Here is an 11,336-nt window from a genome sequence, read left to right as displayed (position 1 = left end):
GGGGGGGGGGGGGGGGGGGGGGGGGGCGAGGAGGGGGAGTTGTTGTGTGCAGTGATCATCCCAGAGAGCCCACAGGCCCTCCTTTTATATGGCAAACCCACCAGGCGTTGCTTGCTGTGGGAAAGGGGGCCCAGCAGTTTGAAAGCATTGAAATTAATGTAGAAGAAGCAGAACCCTGCATGCCCCTAGGGGCTGCCTGCAAGATGAATTCTGTTGCCCGGCTGTGTGTGATGGCTTACTCATACCAAAGTGCCCCCTTTGTTCTCTGCAATGTATTTTTTAAAATACGACCCTCCCCTTTTCTCCTCCCGCAGGTGCAAATGTTTCAACGCAGCCCCTATCTACTCCATCCCAGAGGCTGGTCCAGATTAAAAGGCGGAAAAAATGAACACGGGATGACATGTTCGCCGAGCTCATGCAGTCCTCCCGCACTGATAGGGCCCAGCTGAATGCATGGAGGCAAACAATTGCGGAGTCCCGTAAAGCATTACAGGAACACGAAGAGAGGAGGGAGGCACGCGATGAGAGCAGGCAGAACGCTATGGGCAAGCTCATGGGGGAGCAAACTGACATGCTCCGCTGTACGGTGGATCTAATGCGGGAAAGGCAGCAAGACCACAGACTTCCGCTGCAGCCCCTGTATAATCAAACTCCCTCTTCCCCAAGTTCCATAGCCTCCTCACCCAGACGCCCAAGAACATGAGGGGGGAGGCTACGGGGACCCACACACTCAACCCCAGAGGATCGCCCAAGCACCAGAAAGCTGGCATATGCGAACTTTTAATTTGGTTTCTGGACTTGTCCTTCCCTCCTCCACCCCCCTAACCCAACCCCCCCCCACCCAGTCGACCTTCTAATTTCTCTCGATGCATTGTGCATCAAATAATAAAGAACAGTTTTTAAACAATTTTGACTTTATTTCCTTTCATATATATAGAGTGCGGGTAACTTCAAGAGAAACAAACAGAACTGTCACACGGTACATTGGCCAGTCATGAAACTGGCCTTCAAAGCTTCTCTGATGCGCAACGCGCCCCGCTGCGCTCTTCTAGTTGCCCTGTTGTCTGGCTGTGCGAAATTGACAGCCAGGCGAGTTGCCTCAACCTCCCACCCTGCCATAAAAGTCTCCCCCTTACTCTCACAGATATTGTGGAGCACACAACAAGCCGCAATTACAATTGGAATATTGGTTGTGCTGAGATCTAACCGAGTCAGTAAACTGCGCCAGCGCCCTTTCAAACGTCCAAAAGCACATTCTACTACCATTCTGCACTTGCTCAGCCTATAATTGAACTGCTCCTTACTACTGTCCAGGGTGCCTGTGTACGGCTTCATGAGCCATGGCATTAAAGGGTAGGCTGGGTCCCCAAGGATAACTATAGGCATTTCAACATCCCCAATAGTAATTTTCTGGTCTGGGAAGTAAGTCCCTTCCTGCAGCTGTTCAAACAAACCAGAGTTCCTGAAGATGCACGCGTCATGCACCTTTCCCGGCCATCCCACGTTGATGTTGGTGAAATGTCCCTTGTGATCCACCAGTGCTTGCAGCACCATGGAAAAGTACCCCTTGCTGTTTATGTACTGGCTGCCACGGTGTGCCGAGCCAAGATGGGGATATGCGTTCCATCTATCGCCCCGCCGCAGTTTGGGAAATGTGCAGACCACTGTGGATGGCTTCAATGCGCTGGGGTTCCCTAAGTCACTACCCTTGATAGCAGCTGGTCAATGACTGCGTTGGCTACTCGCAGCACATCTGCCCCTACGGTAGATTTGCCCACTCCAAACTGATTCCTGACTGACTGGTAGCTGTCAGGCGTTGCAAGCTTCCACAGTGCTATGGCCACTTGCTTCTCAACAGTGAGGGTTGCTCTCATTTTGGTGTCTTTGCGCTTCAGGGCAGGGGACAGCAAGTCACCAAGTTCCATGAAAGTGGCCCTATGCATACGAAAGTTTCGCAGCCACTGGGAATCATCCCAGACCTGCAACACTATGCGATCCCACCAGTCTGTGCTTGTTTCCTGGGCCCAAAATCGGCGTTCCACGGCATGAACCTGGCCCAATGCCACCATGATCTCCCAATCGCCACATGCCATGCATCTAGGAAGGTCTGTGTCCATGTCCTCATCAGTATAGTAATCGCACTGTCGTCGCTTCCTCGCCCGGTTTTGCACGTACTGAACATACTGCTGGATAATGCGCGAAGTATTTACAATGGTCAAAACTGCAGCAGAGATCTGAGCGGGCTCCATGTTTGCCGCGCAATGGTGCCTGCACGGCTAATCCTTGAAAAAGGGTGCGAAATGAGCTGTTCGGTTCAAGATGGCCGATAAAAGGCGGTAAATGGTTGTCTTCTGTAGCTTCCACGGGAGCCCAGGACAGCTTCCACTGCTTTCTCCAGATTGTCTGTGTGCCTCTGTTCACGATGGGTGAGAAACAGCAGGGAATTGTTGTCTTCTGTAGCTTCCACGGGAGCCCAGCACAGACAATCTGGAGAAAGCAGCGGAAGCTGTGCGGCTCTGTTCACGATGGCTGAGGACATTGGAAGTGGATTCAACATACCAGGAGACAGGCGGTGCACCGTGCTGCACCGTCTGCTGGCAGCACGGCGTCTGCCGTAGCTTTCACAGAGGGAAGAGCGAGTGATGGCACACACCCAGAAAAACCTGTGAGAATGGTTTTTGCCCCATCATGCACTGGGAGCTTAACCCACAATTCCAATGGGCGGCAGAGACTGCGGGAACTGTGGGATAGCTACCACAGTGCACCGCTCCAACATTCGATGCTAGCCTCAGTAATGTGGATGCACTCCGCCGAATTCACACGCTTTAGTCGGGACGCAACATCGAATGTATGAACTCGATTCTGGAAATTCGAATAAAATAACTTCGAATTAATTTTGTACTGTAGACGTATCCTGAGTCTACTGCTTTGCTGCAGAGCTTCTGAACTTGGGCTGGAGCGAGAGTATTGTAGAAAGACTACATAATGGGCCTGAGGCGAACAAGAAGACTGGGAGAAGAGAAAGCTTTCAGGGCTTTTCTCATGAGCATTTCATTCCCCGGGGGTTTGGGGCATTCAACTAGTGTTACTTCCTCCTACCCTCACAACACCCTGTCTTGTGGCTGAGATATAGTTTGGCAGCTCATGGACCTGGGGTCCTTTCAAGCTGTCAGCCAAGCTGCACTCCCACAAGACTGGCATGTGGGATCAAAAACCTGTAGGTAGTTGGTGCCTCACGTGGTGTTGCCAATAGGATGACTAGATTTTGAAAATGACCTGTCTTGTGAGCATGGGGAGGAGAGGGAGGGTGGGCACAGCACAAAAGGGGGTTAATCATCTCATTGTTACTTTGTGCTCTCCCGTTTGTCAGATCCACTTGTTGTCTCTTGTCTCATGAAAAAATTGTCAGCTCGTGGGATGGGATCGTCTTTTTATGATTTGTCTGTACAGTGCCTAGTTTCTTGGTACTATCGCAATACAAATAATACATAGATAACACTTAGTATTTATGTTTCATGGCAAACTGTTGGCTGTGGTGAGGGAGGTTCATGTGAAAGAGCTCTGAAAATTGGAGGTGGTAATGGTGACCATTCCTTCCTCTTCCAGCTCCTTATTTCTCTTCATCTTCCCTCCTTTCTAAATAGGATCTAGCACAAGTTACAGAAAAGGGAGGGAGAGAACAATTTAACTCTTCATTGGTCTTGCTGTTTTCTCCCAGTCCCTTTATTTTCCACAGGTCACATTCCTTTTAAATTAATCTTTTTCAATCTCATCTTATCCATGTCCTACCATATTTTTGCCATTTATTCCCCTCTTCCATTGTTTTTATGCTTGTTTTCTTTTTCCCCTTTCTCACTTTATTCTGTCATTTTACATCCCTCTCCCATTTACTTTACCCTCTTCTTTCTTCCCTCACTTTCACATGCATTTTCCTTTCATTCCTCTCGCACCCACCAATCACACCCACATCTGATGCCAAAACACATTAATTCCTGGAAGGTGGGTGGTTAGGCAGCTGGCTGAATAAAAGGATTAAATGTCCCTAGCCACAAACAGGGAGGTGCACGTGGTAAATGGTGGCAATAAATGATTTACTCCAGGGCAGCACAAGCAGGTATAGATGAGAGGGAGGAAAGAGCCTCTAGGCTTTGGTGGGTGAAGTGCCTGGGGGAAGGCAGGAGGGAGCTGTTCAGCATGGAGGTTTCTGTGGAAGGGACAGCTGCTTGCCTAAGGCGGTGTGCGGTCCTAAAAGCCCTGTTCTGAGTACAGTTGAGAGCAAAGGTTATATCCCTTGCACCGTGGAGAAGTGAATGGGGGTGCTAGTGGAGATGAAGCAGGTAACATCAGATGGTGCTTCTGAATGATAAGCTAAACTATTGTTAGGCAATGCCACCTATGGCCTAAAGTCAGCAGTACCACTTAAGGTGCTCACAGGTCACATGCAGCTGATGGAAGAAACAGGAAAAACCCTGGTTTTAGTAAACCCAATTGAAACAGAGAGCCCTTCCTCCACCCAAAACAGCACATGATCACCCTAGCTGCCTACTCCCATCTCTCCTTTTTGTTTAGTCTAGCCAGCAAACATACTGATGCTCTACTTGCTGGGAGACAAACAAATGAGATATAGGAGCTGACAAGGCCATTATGTAATGGTGCCCCTGGCTGGGTCACCCGTGACTGACAACTGAACCTAGGACCTGAACTCAAAGAAATGCAACAGCTCTGTCTCCTTCTGCTGGGCGGGGAGCAACTGTCCCAACAGTTAACTCCCAGGAGTGACAGAGATTTCAGTCCAAAGAGTTCTCTGTGATTGAAAACACTGTTGCAAAGGCTTTTAAGTACTCAATAACTCTACCTGAACTATAACTTTAGTTTTCTACACTATTACTGTGATGGATATTGCAACCCCATGCAATATCTTTGGGGACCATACTGTATTAAGTTACTGAATGGCTTATATATCATTGTGGGCCAGACATCATATGCAACTCCAGGGAGGAAGGTTACCACAGTGTCTCTAGAAACCAAAAACAGTGGGGGTGATTAAGGTAAATCACTTAGGTTGTAAATACCTCCAGAGAGGTACCAACTCCTGGGGAGGCTTACATCTATTGGTTTAAACTGGGGTTTCCAGAGACTAGCAACGAAATAAAAAGGCTGGGTTTAAATGGACTCAGCCATTTTTCTGAACCAGCAAAATGGACAGGACCTTCTGTCCAAGGAGGGCCCCCAAATATTGCAGAAAGGTTGGAAAGACTTTGGCCTACTAGGTATCCATAAGACTGATTCCCGGTATGTTTAACATTTTCTTAAATCTTTGTTTTTATGATTTTTTTTTGTAATGTTTTTACCTTAAGAAAAAATGTGCTAGCTTAGAAAGAGATGTGTGGTAACATGCAGCTGCGAGCAATACACTGCTCTTTCTCTAACAGCTATGAACAAAGTGCAGGCGCTGGCAGTCAGGCTGGCTGGCGATATCACAGGGTAAGGCAGGGGTGTATGCAGGCTTAAAACCCTCCTCCCCCCGATCAAAAGGCAGTTGGACAAGGGTTCCCTGTTCAGAAACAGGGATGGCTGGAGAACTGACTGGGCACTCTGGGAGTGGACAACAGAGGTGCGTGACACAGGTGTTATCCTGAAACTGTGACAGTTACCATGCACTTTTTTTGGGGGGGGGACGGGACATTATGTCTTTATGATTCCCCTGCTTTAGGTTTTAGCTTAGAGGCTTTTAAGTACTCTATAACAGCTGCAGCACTAAGCAGAAGCCATTCAGCAATTAAACTGTCAAGTGCATTCCTTGCCTTAAGGCCCAGCATGTTTTTTTTTTAAACGTATCTCATTATCCCCTGAAAGTCTCCATAACAATAAATAAATAAAAATAGAATAGAATAGAATAGAATCAGCATTAATGACTGTATCTTTGTAAAGTTAGATTTTCCCCAAGCAAGATAAGTTTTCAAACTGGAAATGAAAAAGGTTCAGTTTCCCTCCACAATCATCACTGTAAAACAAAAGCAATAAAGGCAGCACCACTTACCAGAATGTCCCCCCCCAACTAAAGTAAGTTGATATTCACCACATTTCTTCTAAAACAGGTCCTGCAAAGAGAGAGAGACAGAGAGAGAGAGAGAAAGCTTAGTGACTGACTTATTTTCACAACTAAAGCAATGTGAATTATATTACAGTACTTTTTCCCACTTGTACCTTCCCCCTCTCCATTTTTAGGCAAGAGATAATTGGATTTGATCTTTCACAACTCATTTCCGAAATCCATCAGTTCATCACACAAAACATTAAAATGATTACAGAATCCCTTCAGACCTGCTCAGACAGATCACCATTACTGACTACTGCTTATTCAAGTTTCAGCAATGTAAGGGCAATAATATGCAACAGGTAGCAGCAGCAATGAAAATCTGCCAATTATTTTAATCGCAAAGGTAAAGCAAAGGAATTGATACATTGGTTTTATAATACTGCAGTCTGTCCTAAGCTTTTAGTAGATTTGAAATCCACATGTAAGAAAAGAAATATATGTCTAGAAAATCAATCTTTAGATTTTGTTTGTATGTACAATGGAGTGCAATTAGCAAAAGGTTAAAAAAACTAGACGGACATGTATCAAGACAGACTTCAGGAACAGTTTGAGAAGCATGGCGAGTAACACTGACAATCGCCACTATTTTGCCAAGACTGAGTAAATTTCAGATGACAGCTATTTTTTCTTCCAGCTAAATCGTTTGAATGACTCTGAGTGTCCACTAGCAGCAATGTCAAAACAATTTTTTTGAAAAAAAATCGCTGGAGGAGAGAGAAACTGCATTTTTGTTAGTATACAAATTTGGGGGAGAGAGCACAAGCATGGACTCAAAACTGAGGGGAGGGAAAGGACTCTGCCAACAGTATCTGATAGTTTAGTAAGTGGAAATAGACATGTATGTACCTACATGTCAAAAGTTAGTTTCAGGTTTTTCCCCCTACATCAACACAGTAATGATATAAAGCAGTTTTTAAAAATAACTTTTAATGTCTTTGTATTAAGAGTGGGGCTAAATATGGAAAAGAGCGAGTTTTCTAGCTCCTTCATTAGGCAGAAAGGCTTCAGAAGTACAAGCATTGACTCCACGTGCATGCATTCTGATAACAGCTGCTTTGTTAGAAGAATTAGACTAAATACCCAAAACATATGGGAAAATGTTTCATCAGAACCAAAAGAGAAGGGAGAAAATATGCTGAGTTTGCAGCCCAAATAGAAAATCTTCTAAGAAATAGAGAGTACGGGTCCAGATTTTCCAGGATAGAGGTGGCTACGGAGTTAAAGCTGACTGAGTAATTTTACAACTTTGCACGAAAGATTTAAAGGCCTGAATTATTGATGCAACAGCATTGCAGAGGTTACAGTGTTGATTATTACACCAGTAACCTCCCCAAAACCATGGCATGCACATGTGTAAGAGGGGAAGCGGAGATGATTTCCTGGGTTGGATTACCTTTTTCAGATCAGATTATATGATTATCTTTACACAGAAGTAGCTGAAGGAATCTATAGTATGGGAAAATCCTGATTAAAAAAAATGAGCCTCCAAATCTAAAACTCTATCTCTAAATCACAGGGGCTGGACCTACAATGCTCTGGACCAGAATGGGAAGCAGGTCTACAATACCTTAAGTCTAACTGCTCAGAGTTTGATGTTGTACATAAAGATTTGGCATAAAGGACTCTATCAGGAAAACTGAAAATAAAAAAGTGGAAAATATTTCCTCTGAAGTATTAGGGTCACAAACACTTGTTATGGATCTTGAAAATAAGACAGGGGGCAAGAGCCCATTTCTGTTAGTTTGGTGGTTGAGAGTAAAATGATCACCAAGTTTATAGCTGGGTGGAATTCCTGAAGACACTAGAAAAGATTGCATTGAAATCATTTTCTGAGACTTGGTTAAGACACTTCTAATTCCAGTACAGTCCATTTCCCTCTTAGCTGCTAGGCATTTGGGTTGGGAAAAAAAAGCAATTAAAAAAATCAACTTCTACCGCAAAACAATTTGGGTAACTTAAGTACCGAGGCAGTTAAAGTTTTAAGAGGAGAAAGGCTTTTGGATGCTCTTGAATAGCGAGTGTCCCAAATTGGGATGTATGGTATAGTTATCTTTAAAGACACGTGAGAGAACAAGATGGTTATTTCAGTTCCTTGCTGACTTTACATTGTTGCCTCAAAATTATCAGTCAAAGTTTGTTTGAATTTCTTTACATCTATCTTGTATTTTGTCTGAATGAAGCAATTTTATACTTTGTTCTGCTAGAAGTTAAAGCAATCAAGCATTTTTAAAACCTCAGAAGGCAGAAATTGGGGCCTTACAACCAAAACCATGAACTTCTCCCTGCAGTAGTTTGGGCTTCTAAGTCTTTCAAGAATTGGCCTTCTTGTCCTAAAGAGAGATGGAGAAGAGATGGCCAAAACCCAGGACATCTCTCATATACCAATCCAGTGAACCAACAGTGGCCAGAAACAGAAGTGCAGGATTCCTCTTATTTGCTAACAGTCAAACAGTAAAGGAAACTAAAATATTACCTCCTATGGTTTGTTATAACGTGAATACTACAGAATTCTCACTATAGCCTTGGATACACTTGGCAGCTTGCACACTGCAGGAACTCGATACACTAAGCCCTCCCTCCCTCCCTCAGTGGAACTGGACAGTAGGGTGGGAAAACATTTGAGACACAGGCTTGATAGGTATTTTTGTTTGACCACAGGTAGGGAATCCTATTTAAGGACCATTTGGGCAGAGTATCTTGTTAAAGGTTCACGAAATGAGACATTTTAGCATGCCTCAAAAAGTTCAGGGATTTTGTCAAGTTTTGTTATTTTGGCCTCATTTTGGAAAGTAATGTAATATGTGGCCTGTCTGTCTCTTTATTTACAGAGGAAACCTGGTGTTTGGGGAGAAGAAACAAAAGAGATGTGTTTCCTATAAAGGGAAGCAAACAGTTCTGGTTACACGGACTTTGGAACCAAATGACAGTGCTGTATAGGTGGTTGAACAGTGGCAGGCTGAGCGCACAAAAGGCTTCTCCAATGATAGAAGTAAAATTTCAAGTTTCTGTAATTTAAGCTTAGAACCTACTTAGAGGACCTGTTTGTAGTGCCTGTACAGATAGACACACACAGAGTTCATAATTCTTTATTCTACTTCAATACCACCAAAACAACAATCCTTTTAATTGAAGACAATCTGAAATAGGATTCTGATATTGTTAATAGTCTCCAATCACTGACAGGCACCTTTGAGAGGAACTAAACAGACACTGGGAGAGGCAGGGACAGAAAAAGGCAATAACTGGAATACAAGGTCTAAGCCATAGATATTTTGGTCTTCTTCCCCGAACAGTGCTATAAGTAGAGCTGGTCAGGAAATGTTGTTTGGTCCTATTACAAGTTTCAAAAAAAAAAAAAAAATGGTTTTCATTAATTTTTCTTCAGAAGTTTTTGGGTTTGTTGAAAATAAAATTCAGCCCCTCTCCCCCCCCCGACACTGAAATTTCAGTTTTGTGATTTTCAATGAAAACTGAAAAAAAAAATAGAAAATAGTGGAAATTTCCCTTGGAAGTGTCTTCTTCTGTGTGACAAAAATAAAGGTTTTTTTTGTTTGAAAAAAAGGTTCAAATGACAACTTTTGATCAGCTCTAGCCACAAGGAGGCTAGCAAGGGTCAGTGCATACACAGGAAAAGCATAATGTCCAAAGGGGTACTATCACTACTTGTAGGTATGTAATATGGGGAACCCAAAAAAACTTTAGATCCATTCCCTTCATCACATTGGGAGAAAAGACTAAGGAGGAGATAGGGCATTGTGAACGACAACACACTATTTGAAAGGTAGAGATCCTCTCTTTAATTCACTCATTTTGATTTTTAATGTATCTAAAAATGTACATATGTTAGTGTGCCTTAAAACAACCTTCTTTATAGAATATTTTAATTGGAATTATTCCTGACCCACGTCAGTCTCCTCAAAAAAGCAGCAATAAAAAACGTTAGCGCAATCCACACCATCACATTTTGTTTATTCCATCTATTTTTATTTATTTTTTGCCTTTAGGTGTCCCATAACTTTTCCACCATTAAAGTAAAGTAGCAAAAGCTGGATACTAATATAAGAACATGAAAGTATAAAATATAAATAATGAAAGTTACATACACAACAACAATTTATTTAGCAATGGCATCTGATATAGCTTTTATACATCATTTATATTACCAAAGAGTGGAAGCTATTGTATGGATGGAGCTTAGAGACATGTAGAAGTCTGGTATAAAAATCATTTTGGAAATTATAACATGTTTTGTAAAAGACAAAACCTTTTTATGGTTATAGCCACTGTGATGGTTACAGCCCACATTAGTGATATTTCCTGTTTCATGAGACCACCTTTACTTATCCACACTCAATGTTCAACTAGACCTCTGTCATAGAATCATAGAATATCAGAGTTGGAAGGGACCTCAGGAAATCATCTGTCCAACCCCCCCGCTCAAAGCAGGACCAATCCCCAGACAGATTTTTACCCCAGTTCCTTAAATGGCCCCCTCAAGGATTAAACTCACAATCCTGGGTTTAGCAGGCCAATGCTCAAACCACTGAGCGATCCCCCCCAGGGGGATAGTGTGTCATCAATACCAGACACAGAGTTAACTCCAGTATTAACAATGGAGGAAGACGGCTCACTGACTGACATTAAAATCATGCATCTTTTTAGCACGTGGAAAGGCTCCCATCAACTATGAGCTTTGAATCAAGCCCAAAGACAGCAAGCTTAACTTTACTCAAATAAATAATAAACCAGAGAAATTAATGAAAGCACTCCAGACAAACTCTGAATGTTTCAACTGAAATATTTATTTTTGTTTTAATGAAAATCACCACCAGTTGTCGGTTAAGGCAGTGATGCCAATATGATTTCTGTCACTACTGATAATACAGAGACAAGTGGGTGAGGTAATGTCATTTATTGGACCACTTTCTGTTGATGAGAGACAAAAGCTTTCAAGCCACACAGATCAAGGGAAGGTGGTCCAATAAAAGAGATCACCTCACCCATCTTGTGTCTCTAACATCCTGGGACCGACATGGCTACAATACACTGCATGCTACTGATAATGGTAGCTGGTTCTTATTAGTGAGAAAAGACTTTTGATGCAAAAACTTTAGAGAGATCCCTCTGGCTTATCTACTGGAGCAGAAGGATGACCTTGTTAACCACTGGACTGGGCCTCTGAGGTCTCGGTTCTGGGACAAGTTTCATGTGGGAAGTCACTTAATCCACCTGTGCC

General features: G+C 43.3%; 1 protein-coding gene across 4 annotated transcripts in view; it reads right to left on the bottom strand.

Moving 5' to 3' along the window:
* The window catches only part of FYN (FYN proto-oncogene, Src family tyrosine kinase), a 186,867-nt gene that overhangs the window by 95,525 nt on the left and 80,006 nt on the right, over nucleotides 1-11,336 (bottom strand). For all 4 annotated transcript variants that reach the window (XM_024216040.2, XM_024216043.2, XM_024216044.2 and 1 more), the window contains one exon: nucleotides 6,041-6,101. The gene's annotated coding sequence lies outside the window, so the exon portion shown is untranslated. The remainder of the gene's footprint in view (nucleotides 1-6,040; nucleotides 6,102-11,336) is intronic.

This window comes from Terrapene carolina, unplaced genomic scaffold (genome assembly GCF_002925995.2).
Source record: "Terrapene carolina triunguis isolate 2854851 unplaced genomic scaffold, T_m_triunguis-2.0 Scaffold42, whole genome shotgun sequence".
Taxonomy (NCBI): Eukaryota; Metazoa; Chordata; order Testudines; family Emydidae; genus Terrapene; species Terrapene triunguis.
This window is presented reverse-complemented; position numbering and strand designations above follow the sequence as displayed.